At 45.2% G+C, this 16,526-nt stretch overlaps 1 protein-coding gene across 1 annotated transcript in view; it reads right to left on the bottom strand.

Moving 5' to 3' along the window:
• The window catches only part of LOC144818403 (annexin A1-like), a 109,977-nt gene extending 94,674 nt beyond the window's left edge, over positions 1 to 15,303 (bottom strand). The window contains exon 1 of the mRNA XM_078675777.1: positions 15,208 to 15,303. The gene's annotated coding sequence lies outside the window, so the exon portion shown is untranslated. The remainder of the gene's footprint in view (positions 1 to 15,207) is intronic.
• Positions 15,304 to 16,526: the final 1,223 nt, after the last annotated feature.

Raw genomic sequence — 16,526 nt, 5'->3', positions numbered from 1 at the left:
AATGATACAGCTTAGATTCATTGCCTAGGGTGGGTTGAGGCAGGGAGAAGGAGAGGTTCGGTCAGGAAGAGTAGAATACCTAAGGCTTGATTTTACAACACAAAGTTCGGAGGGAGGTGGTGATAATATTAGGATCGTGTCCGGCTGTTTATTTCCTTCCCCGTGTGGTACTGAGCAACGCAAGCACTTATGAAGTGGTACTATTATTTGGAATCTAAAGAGGCTGAATGACTAACATAAGATACAGAGGTCATTCATATACGAGGCGGCAAGGGTTGGAAATTACTTTTATACAACAGATGCCCATAAAAATATTAAACTAGGTAAGAAAAGTTAGGGCCATCTTTATTAGTCTCAGCAACTGACAATATGAACTGCACATAATGTCCCATTTGGATGCATAGAGTTGAGAGGAAAGGAGGACCAGAGTTTGTCATGGGGGAACTAAATGGCCAGGAAATTGACCTCCTGAATATGTATGCACCCAACTAGATAGATCTGCTGTCCTTTGAGAAAGCGCTGGAAACTGTTCCCTGTACTTGGTACCTCTCCTGTGGTTGGGGGCTTTGAACTGTCTCCTAGACCCCGTGATATATCACAGCGCAGTGAAAGTCCCATACTCCACTACAATATCGCAGTCATGGTGTCGCCCATGTGTTAGGAGATTACCCCCTGCTGCAAGTGCGTCACTTGTGAAGAGCATGAATTGTGACTATCTTGGAAGGACCCTCTCTGACCATTCACCACTACGACTTGAATAGTGACGGAGCAGACAAGTTGTAGATACATGTGGACTTTCTGCATGGAGGAACTGTTGTATGAAGGGTTAATGTCAGACCAGCATGCAAATATGGCCATCCTATTTTGCAACTAAGTGGGTTAAGTATCTTGTTGGTGTTGGGTGAATAGGATTCTACAAACTTTGGGATTGAAGGATTTTGTATGAGCTAGTTCAGGAGACCTGGTTCCAGGAGCATATAATAGGCTAGAAAAGTTTCTGTGCAGCATATAGACCGCACATCGAAAGCGAGGGATAAAACCAGTAGACTGCTATCATGGCTACCCAAGAGTGAAGCCGCTAGACAAAATATTTAACATGTGGTGAATGCTAGCGTGGGAGATACGATAATGCAGAAAGATATATATCAAATACTTTACTGATACATGTCCTGTCTGTTCCCAGTGGTGAAGAAATTAAGAGATATTGGAGGGCTGCTTCACTACCACATTCTACTGAGTTCTAAGAAAGGCAACTGCATCAAGAATGATGACTGAAATCAGCTAGGCTTGATCTCACACAATGTTAAATTTACAGAGGCTCGGGAATGTAATGCATTTGACAGAAGCAGCAGATGAAGTGTACACACTGGCTTTCTTAGACTTGGAGAAGGCCTTCAGTAGAGTGGGATGGTAGTTTCTAGTCACAGCCCTTGAACAGTTCATCTGTCCCATTATTTAAAAATTGATTAAACTCGGTTACACTCTTCAGTGTGCCAGGGTTAGTATTAAATGCATTCCTCTGAGAAGTGGAAGCTAGACCGGGAAATATGGCCTGGGTGCCTACTACAGCCAGATATGATTTAGTAATAGAATCACTGGTGGCTACACTCCATGTTATACTATGCATGAAGGAAGTGTTAAGTTTGCAAATGTTGCACGCATGTCGTCTTATGAAATGACACCTTGGCAAATTAAGAATCCGCTGCAGGGAATGCCACAGCTCTCGACTCAGCCACACAGATTTACTAATTATTTGGGCTTGGTTACAAGTTTGCAGAAGTCTAACTTATGCCCACTGGGAACACTGTACATAAAAAGCCAGTGGACTAGCTAATTTAAGTTTGGTATGGCAAGGAGAATTCCTTAAATACCTAGCAATACATATCATGCATAGTCTTCCATATAGTCTAGATTATAAAAATCAGTGTCACTGAAGATCGAAGAAATGCTGGGTGAAGTTACTGCCAGCTTGGTATCTGTTAACCGAGATAAAACAATGCTACTCTGGTTATTTTACATGCTGAAAGGAATGAGGTTTGCAGTTCTGCTACAGATATTCAGCAAACTAGAAGATGTGTCGGCAGCACCCTGGGTCAATTTATACTCTCAAAGGAATTTGGTGGCAAATGCCCAGAGGGTGGACAAGCATTTCCACACTATGGGCTGTATCATTTGTCCTCCCAGCTACAATAATTGGCTCGTTCGTGGAGATATACTAAATACTGAAAAGGCCAAAAAGCATTGGTTTCAGATTTGCTTCACAAAGGAGACAATCACTTGAAACCTAATATTTGATTACTTTGGTACCACAGCTGTGAAAACAATGTAAAAGCTGGATGGTAGGTCATAACATTACCTTAGAGCCCCTTCATGGGGCTTAGCCCTATTGACAGTAACTATATTAATGTATGCCATAATCAACGTAGAAATGACAATGTTACCAGTAAAAGCGATGTCAATGCAAGTCATGATCTAGGAATGCATAACTGACAATATCTGTAAACACAATATCAATGTAGGCTATGATAACTAAACAAACTAATGAGAATGTCCATATAATTGACACCAGTGACTAGCATATTATTTTCATGGGGTCCGGTGAACTTGCACCATTATTTTCAGATTTACCCAAAGTGACCTCCCCATCAACCCAGAGTCAGAGATACGTGGTCAGACAGGTCCTGCAATCCACACCTATCAAATAACAGGTCAAAGGTGGGGTGTCTTAGCACAAAAAGAAACCCACGCTCAGGGAAAACCCAGATTGGTCCCACAGACAGTTGCACCACAAACTGGTCCATGGCAACGGGCCCAGTTAAAACATGTTTGGCCAAAGGCTCGCATTCCCCAAACAAAACCACAAAGCTAGATACCACATGTAGATCAAAACATTCAGATAATAGGGACGTGACATGCACCACGCACTTAATAATGGTTTGTCCCTCATTCCGGACGCACACACTCTGGCCCACAAATACTCTACCACAGGACGAGAGCCATCCATGTCCCTATTAGATGCCCAAACTTGTTAATTTACGACAGATGCTTTTCAAGAATGTAGAAATTGTTTTAGTTGTACCTCACAAGATGCGTCTAAAACCAGTCAAAACTATTGACACCGAAAGACTTCGCAGAAGCATTTGGTCAAGACTCCGCCAGCCGCTGCATTCAATTAAACCAACTTGTGCCTGTTTTGCTAAACGCCTCTAGTCTTTCCATTTCTTAAAGGTAATCTCAAATTAGAGCAACACAGCAATTACAATCCTTGCCAGGGTGAGACAGGAAAAAACCCAAATTAACCTGTGCTCATCCCTCTGGTAGCTTGGAGGAAAGCAGTCAGTTTTATCTTAGTAACAATGTGTAAAGTATTTATGCAGCACTCCAGGCAGTAATACAGTGAAACCACAAGAAAAAGCCCTCACATTTAGGCAAATTGAGTAGAATGTAATTAATAGATCAAGATTGTTAGAAATGGGATTTCTGGTTGGCTAAGGCTGGCGCCAAAACCAGGCAGAAACCACCACTCTAGTCAGGGCAAGGGAGTGACACGCCAAGATAACCCCTGCTCACCCCCTTGGTAGCGTGACACAAGCAGTAAGACTTACTCCGGAGGCAATGCAAGTTAAGTATTTGCACACGCACCCACCAGCAACATCCCAGGCTCCCCACAAGGTTATATATAAAAATAGCCTTTGTATTATACCAAACACATTAGATAATAAACTCACGCTTTACACTGTGCCACTGGCAAGGGCAGAATTTACAGGGGATTATATACATGGGACAGGGCCACATGAACCACTGTCAGGAATAAGCACTTTTAGAACTAGCACTTGGTAGAAATAGCACTTTGTAGGAATAACGCTTAGCACAATTAACATAATAACTGTAGCACCAAATAGCAAATGTAGCACACAACCAGTAACCACTGGTAAAAGGCAAGTACCACCTATGCAATCCTAAACACTTTAGGCAAATATCACGCAGGGAACCATGAACTCCCTAGTAGAACCTATACTAGGAAAAACAACATCCTAAGCATAAACAAACATTCAGAGATATAGGGCAAAAAGCGTTACACATGATGCAGAAATCACATTAAGCAGCTAATCACATTGCGCAGAGATCACATGGGGCAAAAACGTAACTTGTCCACAGGCCAACTGGCCTCTCAGGGGCTGAAACGCCCTGTGTCCAAATGTTAGGGCAGGCTGCGCAGGAAGCCAAAGGAGATTGCGCAAAGCCTAAACGAAGTAGCTGTCCACTAAGTGCTGGGCACCTGCAGAACGGAGCCTGGCACCAGCGTGCCTCCTGGCTGTTCTTCTGGGGCTCTTGAACAAACAATAGGGCTCAAAACAACGTGGGAGCCTGGGAGCCTCGTGGACTCTAAACAAATGCCACCACACTGGGGGGGGGGGGGGGGTTTGGGGGGATGGGGGAACGGCCCGCTGCCAACCGGGGCTGCTCTACCACCCGAAATGCCCCCGAAAATGTGGGTGTAGGAGCCTCCCGGGCTCTAAATACAAAATGCCCCCGTCGTTGGAGTTCTGAAACAAACTGTGCCTCTCGACGTAGGAGCTGCCCGCTATCAAGTGGGGCCGCTCAAGGAACCAGCCCAGACCACACCGAGACCCCTCCTTACCGGTCTCCTGTCTCAGGCGTCCTGGGCTGCTGTTTGGGAGGTTGGTGAGGCTCTGCTCGGCTTCCCCAGACCGGGGTAAGCGGAAGGAGGAATTGGCCGGTCCCGCCCACGTCCGGGTGTCTGGTGTCTGGCTTCCTGTTTCCTGCTACTGAGGGCCGCCAATGGCAACGCGGCCCTTGGTAGGGAGGCGGGGACAGCGCCTTCTAGGCGATCTCCGGGCTGGCGGCAGTGATTCTCTTGGTTTTCTGGGCGCAAAAGAGGGGTAAGCCCCCTCAATTAAAGAAAGTCCCTGGCGGGGTGGACTCCCGCGATGGCAGTAGAAAGTCGGCAAATAAGCGGGGTGGGCACCCGTGCCGTAAAACTCGGCCGACTGGCTCGACAAAATGCAGGGTGGGCACCTGCCTTACAAATAAGCTCAAAAAAGGGGGGGGATCCCCACGCCAGGGAATCCCTTGAGGCAGGGATCACCGCACCAGCGGCGCAACAAGCTATTTCAGGAGGGGGAGAACAGCACTTCCCAGGCGCTGCAGGTCAAAGGAGTCCCAAACGCCCAGGGACAAGGTCTAGAAAGGAAATGGAGCTGGGGCGGGGGGGGGGGGGGGGCAAAGGCTGGGCCCAGGGGCCAGCTCACAGGGCCCTCCAGGCAGGGAGGCAGTCCCCAGTGGCGGTCCTCCTGGCGCCCAGCAGCAGCAGCCCCCCTCCAAGTAAGGATAAGGTAGAGAACTTTAAGGGGTCACAGCCCCTTTATAAACATACAAATCCTTGTCTGTGTCTGCAGGGTGGGGGAAAAACCAGTCGCAGCTGGTTTTGGAGCACTCTGGTGTGCTCAGCCCCTATCACCATTAACTAGTCAGGCTAGGGTCATCAGTCGCACCATAGGGGCGGAGCCAGCATTTTTTGGGGGAAGCCCAGCCCTATTCAGGTCCCAGGTGCACCCTCCCTCACATCAATCATGCAGATCTCTCCACTCCCCACCGGGGCAGACCCATCCTGACTCCTGGAGCCAGGCTCACCAGCCAGCTCCAGCCAATCACAAGCCAGACAGCCAACTCACATAAATTACACAGACATGCCAACTTCTGGAAGTGGCACTTCCACACTAGACACATGAACACCGCACACATCATCGCGCAGCATTTAATCACACGAGTCCGCACATACCAAACTCGACCCTGCCCTCCCCACGCATCAGGAACTACCAGGGACACATACATTCCCCATGCATTCCTATGGGAGGGCAGGCCAACCTTACTACATGCACTTTACCCTGGGACACAATGGTAAAGTGTGCAGAAACCAAAAATCACTAACACCAAGTTTTAGGGGTGGACATGCCAGAAGGGCCAAGTCCAACAAAGACCAAACTCCAATCAATAGAACCGAAGATGAGCAATTTTAACAATGTAGGTAAAAAAAACGCACCAAAAAGCCCACAGCGCTACTCGTGGTGCAAGACCAGGATAAAATCACAAGATCAGGCTAACTGCGCTGGATCACAGGTCAGATAGGGACCAGGTTAGCCCTGCTAAAATGTTACCTTCTCAGTCCAGCGCAAAGAGTCCTGTTCACAGTAGCGGGAACGGCGAGGACTAGAGAAGCATTGCGGACAGGCATTGATTTAGCGCGAACATCAGGCATTGGGTTGCGGATGGTCGTCACTCTAGCATGAAGATCCCATTATCCAGAGCAGGCGGGCCAGAGCTTCGCACTGGCACTACTAGCGAGGGGAATCGATGCTGTGGCACCATGTCAGGTTGACAGAAATTCGTGTTTGCAGTGTGTGCGAGTGGCAGGTTTCAGCCCCAACTGGACCATTTGCGGTCCTAAAGAGCCCAGAAATACCAAGGATTCAGGACCGGAAAAGCACCACTTGGGGTCAGGGACTTACTCCACCTGGATCTGGGTGCTGATTTGGTTGGTTGTGAACTTATGTCATGTCGCTGAGGCTCTAAGCAGGAGGCCAGCAGACTAGCCTTTGAATTCACTCTGGAAGTCCTGAGTTCTGCTAAGGTCAAATCCATCTGACCGGTGGCAGTCCTTTCAGCAGCACAGCAGTCTTTCACAGGTCCAGAAGTGCACTAAAGAGTTGGTGTCTGAGGTTCAATATTTTACCAGGTGCCTTCTTTGCAGAAGAAGCTTTTTCTTTTTAAGTGCACAGGTTTCCTGCCTTCCCTTCACTGGCTCCAGGCTAACTACAGGGGGTGTTCACCCATTTGTGTGGAGGCAGGATACAATCTATTCAAGTGCAACTAGGGCTGTGTCCAGCTCCTTCCTCCCATCCTGCCAGTGATGACTGATCCAGGTGCACCCAAGCTCTCTATTGTGTGGCTGTCTAGGAGGAATACACAAATCCCAACTGTCAGCTGCACCCAGTCAAGCGACCAAGAGAAAGGATGCAGGCATTAAATGGCTAATACAGGAAATGGTAACACTCAAACACCTGGGTAGAAGAGGATAGAAAGAGGAAATGTAACTACAGGAGGATATTCCTTTTTTAAAGAGGATTTCCCTCACCATCAAAGGTGGAATGCTCATTGAGAATCTCCTAACAGTAACAGCTGTTTGTGGTGTGGGATGCAACGCCCTCACTGTGAGAGATGAGCTCTATGGAATTTTTTAAGACCAGTACTGGATTCCCTAGTGTGAGCTAGGGGGTGACGAGTTAAGCAGAGCAGTATTGTAGTGATGTAGTGGTCAGGGTTGATGTATGGATATATGTAACCTACTTAGGGAAAACATCATTCTTACATGTCAAGAGGCTCAGACTCAATGTGAGGTACAGCAATTGAGGTGGCTCAATTAACGTAACAAGGATTCCCCCAGCAGTCAACTGAGTCTTGTACATTGGGAGTGGTACGAGGACGGCTATCCAGCAAACATGCGATATCCAGTTTGTATTAATGATGACAGTTGAGACAGGTAAAAGACTACCATAGTCCCTTGTTGAACAGGGTGGCTTGGGGAATGTATGCAAGTTAAGATAGTATTAGGTGATGCTAGGTTTAAAAGTGCACAGTTTACATGTGTTCACATGGGTTAATACACCTAATGGTTCTCAAAAATATTCATCCCTCCAGGTAGGACAGCCAGGTGTTGAAAGTCATGCAAGATCTATACACCTGATACAGTCCTTAACTCTTGCAGTGAAATATTGGAATAGGTGGTTTTTTGATGTCGAGTAGCAGATGTGGACGATCACCATACAGATGATTGTATTTGGGTCAGAATGGAAAGCCCAGAAAAGAGAAAAGACATACATTCACACCCTAAGTTTGGTACTGGCCAGTCAACTAATTCCAATACACTGGATTGGAAATGTAGGACTACCTGAGTATATATATAGCACAGATATGTATTTGAATGGAAAGTAGCTGAAAGCATAGGATCAGAGTTAAATAAAATCCAAATTTAGGGGACGATATGAACAAATAGGGAGAATTGAGGACCCTTGATGCCATCTCAGAAAGATGTGCTTCTGCAAATGTGCCCATGTATACATGTTCTCTAAATGTTGTTTGTGCATTGTTGCTAAGTCATCCTGTGCCCTGGGCACCCCCCAACTTTTTGCTGATGGAACTGGTGGTAACTGACTCGGACTGACCCTGGGCTCTATTTAACCAGGCCCAGGGTCCGTGCCAAGCTAAAAGGAACACATTAGAACACAGTTAAGACACCCAACATACACTAGGGTACACTATAGTATGGTGGGGTACCCCTGTAGTTGGTATGACCTACCACTTAAGCCCCTAGTATGTGATAGGGCAGGGGATTGAAACTACCTGGAAGTCTCCAGTATCCTGGGGCCTGGCAGTTTAGAGGCCAGCAGATTCTCTGCATCAGCATGTGTGCAGTGCTGAAGCCTGAGGTCAGTTTAAAAGCTGCACTGGGGGCCTGGACAGCTTTTAAACCTTAAATTGTGCCCAAACTCGACTTTGAGGGTAGGGGCCCTTAAAAATTAAAAACCTACCATGTTTTTGCATATTAGGGACCCCCAGGGTCACCCCTAGGTATCCCAGGGGTGGGGGGTCAGTTATCTATAAGGAGCGCCCTTATAAAATGAGTTTAGAAGCCTGGGTAAAGTGAAATTTTACATTTCACTCCCCACATTGTCTTAAAGAGGTGCTCAAATTCGACTTTGATGCTGGAAGAATTGGGTAAGGGTGATCTGCAATATTTCGGCAGATTCAGAACCCCTGAAGTCTCCCCTAGTTGCACAGGGGGTGGGGGTCCGGTAGAAATTTGGGAAATACTTATAAAATATGGTTTTATAAGCCCTGGTGCTACAAAAGTGGCGCAAGTCATTTTCCCCATTGCAAACCACATGGGCCATAGGTTAACATGGTAGGAAGTGATTGATTAATAAATATTGATAGGAGAGGACTAGCCGGACCATTCAAAGACTTCCCAGAATGGTCGTAGTAAATCCAACAATATTATATTGTTGAATTTCTCCTAAAGTGTACATACAATAAGTTATGAGACTTTCTTGTTTGTAAGTCCAAATTCAGCCTTTCAGTGGTCTGCCCTGATTGGTCAGATTTAAGTGGATTAGCCAGGCTGCTGGGAGGGCAGTGATCTGTTCTATAGGAATTCCAGGCCAGGAGGTGGCGTCGTAAACTACGCTCTTCAAAGGCAAGAGGGGAGGCCTGGGTTTTAAATGACAGTTGTGATTCAGAGTCAGGACTAGGCTTAAGAAAGGAATTTGCAGATGTTACTGGGATGGTCCATGGACATGATATCCCAGGGGGTGTGTTTAGCCAGCTCTTACCTCCTTGCTGGAAAATCAGCCATTATGGATTTGGAAGGATGATGCATTCTGGGACAAACTAATGACACACTCCACAGGATGTGGTCATAACTAGGAGGAGTTGCCCTGCTCTCATTGGTCAGCAGTGACCTGGTGCTTGACCCAGAGAATTTTGAATAAGTATCTGAGAGGGGCAGAGCCCTCCAGATCTGCTGCTTGAAACTGAATGAAGCAAGAAGTGCCCAGCTGAAGATTTTGCTGTGTGCAAGTAACTCTAAGGCATGCCCTATGAAGACTGCACCCTCTGAAACTACAGCCCTGTGGATTACCTTGCTGCCAAAAGACTCAAGAGTGGAAACTCCCTGCAAGCTACAGGTTAACAGAGCTCACCTGGACAGCCCCACAAAGAATTCCAAGCCTGGAGTACAGTGGATTTAAGGGTTTTGTTCAAGTGGATTGCAGCATTGAAGTTTCACACTTTCAAGGACCCTCTTGGAGATTCCAGAACCTTGGATTGTGTGTTGGATACTTTGGGACCTGCAAGCAGAACGCCAGGAAGGTGTTCTAACTGGACCCCGCTTGCTGAAGAAGGCGGCCCACTGCAGTGGTGAGAATTCTTCAGAACAATTTATAAAGGTGTCCCTGACAGAGCAAACAAAAAGACTTAAAGGGGCGCTGTTGGTTTCTAAGCACTAGAAAGTGACTAATCTTTAAAAATTCATATATCAGGTTCCCTACAGTGGATTATTTTCGTTTTGGTGTCATTTAAAAGATAAAAATATTACCTATTTTTATAACTTGGTGTTGGATTTTTATGTTGTGTTGTGTCTTAATTATTTACTGAAATGGTGTTTTTAAATGCTTTACATACCTGTCTTTGAAGTTAAGCCTGTCTGCTCGCAGCCACGTTACCAAGGGTTGAGCAAAGGAATAATTTTCTAAGACCTATGCTGAGTCCTATCATGTGTTAGTGGCCTTATTGCCAGTGGCAGACCTACATTTGCCCCTACCAATAACCCACTTTCCAACATGCATGTATGACAAAAAGATAGCAAAGCTGTGCAGTAGAAAAAAAAGCACAAAAAAAATGCATGGAGACAATGGGTGCAGAACCGCATTTTTAACATTTATAAGCATTGGTCTGCATCAGTGGCCCTTTCAAGTTATTACATTGTGGAGTAAAATTAAACCTACATTTGTTTAGCCAGGGTGTTAATGGTAAGAGGTTCTTCAGGACTTAAAACAGGGAGGTTAAAATAGGCGATAATTATGTAGACCCTTACCAGTTAACAATGAAGTCTTGGTAAGTTATATCTATTCTATGAGGTGTTCAACTCCAAAGATGCCAGAAACATCTGTGTATGTACTTTATGACTACTATGTTGGCAAATCTATACATGACAAATAGCATTTAACACAAGTGGGTGTACACAACTTGTTTTCGTTTGTTCACCATGCCATGTGTGCGCTTTTATTAAGGCAAAGCATGTAGGGGTTAAAGGAATTAAAGACCTAAAGTAGGCATTAGAACTTTTTTTATTTTCAGAGTGTGACCTCTTTTTATTACATGTTCAGAATCTGCAATTAGACATTCAGCATTCGTGAGTGGAAGCGGACTGCAACTTAAACATGATGTATGCAGGAAATCTGGCAAATGGAGTTATGATGCACCCAACACTGGGACAAAGTCTTAAGTAACATGTAGTTGGTCTCCAATAGTTTTGGGAACTAGCCATTAAGCAAAATACCTCGAGATATAGGTTCTAACAACACATCGACATATCAGGTAGATAAGATGAGGCTTTGACCTGAATATTATACCTCATGTTAAGCAAATCACAACTCCCAAGATTTCAACATCATAAGTACTTCTCAAGTTACTCAGAAACGGGAACAAACTGCTTTGAAATGGAAGAAAAGCATGGTCTTCTAACCAAGTTTTCCCATTGTGCTAACTTTTCACTGAAAACCACAATATACATTGGATCCACCTGCTAGTAGGCCAGATGTAGATGTGGGGCAACCAGATGTTCGAAATGAGCATTTCTACCATGCGTTCTTGCACCCAATTCATGCTATTCTAAGTGTTGTGCCCTGGAATAAAGGAACAAGTGGACCTGCAATAACTGGGTCCAAATCCACATGCGAACTCCACATTCTGTGGGCAAAATGAAGTGGGGGGCCATGTGAGCGGGGAGGGTGTCAGAAGGCGGCTCTTGGCAGGCAGGGGATGAATTCCATGGTCCCCTGTGCCATAGGAGGGGTTCAGCAGGGTCTAGGCTGCACTTACAGGCCAATCTGCATGTGATATTATTGGCCTATTTTCCTTCCGGTGAAATTCAGCTTGGCCTTCCAGCATCTAGGCCATCCAGGTACAGCAACACCTGGTTACGTATTCGGTTGGAGTAGTATTATTTGCAGGGAGGACAAATTACCTTATCCATGGTAATCAAATCCAAACTTCATGCATTTCTGCTTCGTTACGCATTTGCCTGCCGCAGCAGCATAATCAGGGGCCGGACAATGTACTTAACGCAGTGGTAACTGCATTAGGTTAAATACATTATTCAGCCCCTGACAGTGCTTCAAAGCAGGCTCCCCAGCTGGGGAGGCTGTGTGTGGTGCCGCCTTGATCACAGAGTGCCAGGAAGATCCTGCACACTAGCTTCTTTGCTTCTAACAGCAACTGTGTTGTGCTTTCTCTTTTCCGCCTGCGCAGAAACACTGATTTTACATTAGTTTTGTTTTATTAATTTTAGTTTACTCCAATGTAAATCTCAGAATTATTTTATGTTATTTTTGGCATTATTATTGCTTTTATTTTATTCCTCAGATGATTGAGGCTTCATCTGCAATAGTAGGATTTGTTTAGACATGGCCTGGCACAGGAACTACGCCACTGAATAGGTCAGTGAGGGGCCAAATGGTCATGTCAAACACCTAAGCCCTTTGCCTTAGAGAAAAAAAGTGTTCCCCTTTCACACGTGGAGGCAGTCAGACCAGTGCGACCTCAGTCTGCACTTAATGAAATGATAGGATAGTTCTTTAAGACAGAATAATGATCATTTCTATAAACCTTCCCCATGTGAGTGATTGGATCCCTGTTTATATTTAACATTTTCTCTTTCATGCATATTTGCTCTTGTGTATCAATAGCTTATATGAGTCTTGTGTAGTGCATACTGTGAATTGAGTCACCTCTAGGTATCAGGGCGAGTATGGCTGTTCATGACCGGGCAGCGGCGAGTGCTCAGGAGTGGAGTATAAAGGCTGCATGTCAATGGGTCATACATTTATTCAGATTTCATTCCTATGAAATCATTAGCTTCTCCTTAGGGTGTCCATAGCAATGGTCACGTGTGACCATTATAAATGCCTTTTTATATGAAAGTTGGTGAAGTGTGTACATAATGACAGCGCTGAAAGAAAAAAAACAATGCATTAACTGGTATAGACAAAGAGAAGGGGTAAGTTGAATGAGAGGTAACAAAAGGAAGTACAGAGATGTAGAAGGGGGGGGTGATATGTTAAGATATACTCTTATCAGAAAGATATTGGGAGAAAGGTTGAAATGGCCTACCAGAGTGATTGAAAAGTAATAAGCATAAGTGCATTTGTGTGTTCTATTTAGCTGCAACAATGGAGTGCACACCACTAAGCTGGTTTCACCCCAGATATGTAGTAATTATCGCACTGTGGGTTCAATGTGCTTCTGTGGTCTTGACACGTTTACTGCTATTAGGTAGATTCTGTAGTGTTCTGCACCTCCAGCGGTCGCGTTCCTTTTGCACCTTGGGTGGACTCAAAGCAAGTTACTGTTGGCTTAAAAGTGCCTCCAGAGGAACACCTGTGGTTGTGCCAGGACTGACAACCATCTCCTTTTCAGAGGGAAACCACCTGTCCTGCCATGCAAACCGTGGATCTCGTGTGCATAAAGAATCATCAATGTAAAGCCATCAGGATTCAGATTATTAACAAAAGGGGACACACACTAAGTTGAATGACAATGAAACTCACCTTTGTATAACACTAAGAGTGGGTGTGTTTACATCCAGCTGCAACATGTTTTAAACACACTCTAGGGCTGCTTACTTACAACATAAAAAGTACACTTTAGATGATACAGCAACCAACACCCGTCTACATGTGCACTGTAAGAAAGGGTCTGAAGTGGTAGCCCACTAGGAGTGCATCTTGAGGACTTAATAAGAGGTGGAAAAGCAATATAAAAATGGAACAATGCCAGCTACAATACTAATTGATGATTAAAGGGTGGAGGTTCATTTAAGAAGGTTTCTGAAAGGCTGTGTCAGAGGTAATCTTATTTAACTCGTTTTGTATTTTAAGCGAAGTTACTGGCTCTGTATACATTAAACTGCTCCAGTAACGGGTTCTCTTTTATGCTCCTTAAACATGTGTAATAGAGGGTTGAAAACAGTTTGCCTGAGCCCAGATTGAGATCCTGATAACAGTCTTTCACTGGATACCCTTCTGACTAGTATACTATGTGTACAGATGTGAAGTCAGAGGGAAGGAAAGCGGATGCCATCACCCATTCCCAAATTAATTGCAGGGTGTGTGTACGTTCTACACTATAGACCGAGAATGCAAGGTCTCATTAGAAGATAGTATAAAATCAAAGATACAATAAAAATGGGTTCTTGGCATGGCCACAGGACGACCCACTAGATTCAACATTACTAAACATGTGTTACTTTAGCTTCTTAGGCAGGTCTAAATTGGACTGATTGTCGGAGTCTCTACAGAAGATTTCAAAAAAATATGTTGGTGATTTGCCCTGATCCCGCGTGTATCTTCATGGCACGCCCAGGCTTCTTTACAGCCAGGATGCAGATTCAAGAGCCAATCCGGAGGGCCCCCTCATTGTGAGTTGACCCCACTACGAACTGCCAAAAACGAGTTCCTGTGATGGTGGTTCCTCCTATAAACTATATGAACCAGTGAAAACAGACTTGCGCCTTCTCTTGCTCCTTCCCGCGTCGCCTCCTCCTCGTGCACAGCGAAAGTTCCCAGAGTAAATGTTTTCCAACTCCGCTGCAGGTCTTGGTTTGCTGTGCATGTAGAAATCGTTTTGTAGACACTGTCAAGAAGCCAAAAAACACGTAATGCTTTGTTGCACTCAGTGAACTTGAAACACCAGTCTCGAAGGACTGCGAAAAAGGAGAAGCTTAAAAAGCCACACCCCTCTTCAAAGTGTTTCTGTAGCCCATGACCTTCTATCATTGTCATTATATAACGGACTGCTCGGGAATGGGCGGGGACGACGAAGGTGAGGTGAGGACGAGAGTGTGCGGCTCCAGAGCAGCCGCAGCCCACACCGCAGAGCGGTTTGCATGCCAACGGCGTTGCAACTCTGGCAATCACCAACATACACTAAACTCCGAGGGCCCATTGGAGGGCGGTCTTCCACCACCAGGCTCCCAATTAAGTGCACAGTCGGCCATTTTATTTCTTTTTTTTTTAATCGGAATGAAACATTCATTTCCTGTGACTCATAGTTTAAGAGCAGCAGTTTTTTCCGATTGTTTGCATCCATTATAAAAAAAAAAATACTTTATAGCTTTTTCCGCTTTAAAATAAGAGCCTTTTGAATCGAAAATAACGGTTCGAGTACTTCACGACGAACAAACCCCGTTAAGAAAACGTAACAACTGTGAAGCCCACTTCTTTACGCCCATGGTTTTGACCGGGCACTCACATAGCCTCCGCCCACGAAACTGAAAAGTGTTTAAACTCAAATAACATGCTCCGATTTCTAATCGGTAAACCGAACTGGGCAGAAAAATGATAAACTTACTTGCTGTGATCCAGACGGATAGCTTCTCACTGCAAGGTCTGAGTCAGGAGAGACGAGCCTCGCCTTCGGTCGTTTATGTAGCCAGGCAAAACCACACCTAGCGACGGAAGAATATTTCTGTGCATCAGTGATTGGTCCTTCATGACTCAGGCAGCCTCCTCTCCGCCCCAAGAAACAAATTCTCCTTTAGCAATACTTTTGTTTCCACAACGATACATACAGAAACATAATTAAGGAAAGGTTGCGAGTATTTAACTGGTAACCCGGTTAATAGTGATTTTTCGTTACTATTTATCCGTCCATCTGGCTAAACAGAAGAGTGTATATATTCATTAAATTCAATAAACCTTTATTCGATATTTGTGTCAAAATCATATGAGCACAATACAATGTATTACAGGAATAAAATACAATAAAAACAGTTAATAAAACTTAAGACGATTATACAATAAAAGACTGCTCTGATAAAGTGCATTAGCTCAGCAGTGAGGAGCCAACACTCCTGTGCAGACAGCGGTTCCCAGAACTATACTCATAATCTATAATTATCCTTCCATCGATTTCCTACTACCTAGAGGAATTTTTAGGAAACAATCAACAGTGTAACAAACACCGGGACTGGCTAACATAAGAAGATACGTTAAGTCATCCCTGCATTTCTTAAAGGCAAACAGTGGCGGCTCCTTTGCAATGTCGGAGGAGCCTCACCCCACTGCCTGGATCAGAGCCAGCAAATGAAAATAAAATAATGTTCTTGCATTGTTTTATTTTACAATTGCCAGCTCTTAGCCAGCGGTGTTGGGAGGGACAGGGCCGAGGCATGGGAGGGGGAGGAGGAGTGCTATGTGCAGTCCACTCCCTAAGTGCTCATGTTTGTTTGGCTAGCTATCTCCGCTGTCCAAAACACACGTGCATTTAGGTTTTCTCCTGCCCAGCTGCATTGAGCAGCCGGGCTGGGGAAACCCCACAGACTCCCTGGTCCGAGCAGGGCGTCTTTCCTGCCTGCTCAGACCAATCAGTGAGGGGATTGGACAGGCAGTCTGTCCCAGGGGCTGCTGTGGCGAGCAGGAAGAGGAGAGGCGGTGTGAGAAGATGCAACGCTGGAGGCGGACGGCAGCCAAAGTTGTTCATTTTAATTATTGTATTCCCTCCCCCGTGCAACGCCTCCCGCGCAACCCCATCACCCTTTGTTCATGGCGGCCGCCGCTGAAGGAAAATGGTTTCAGAATATGCTTAAAACAGCATAAAACTAATTGTTGGTAACATTTACAAAATAACATAAAATGTAGCAGAGATTGCTCAGACGAATGGGTCTTGAA

The sequence above is a fragment of the Lissotriton helveticus genome, chromosome 2_1 (assembly GCF_964261635.1).
Source record: "Lissotriton helveticus chromosome 2_1, aLisHel1.1, whole genome shotgun sequence".
In the NCBI taxonomy this organism is placed as follows: Eukaryota; Metazoa; Chordata; class Amphibia; order Caudata; family Salamandridae; genus Lissotriton; species Lissotriton helveticus.
This window is presented reverse-complemented; position numbering and strand designations above follow the sequence as displayed.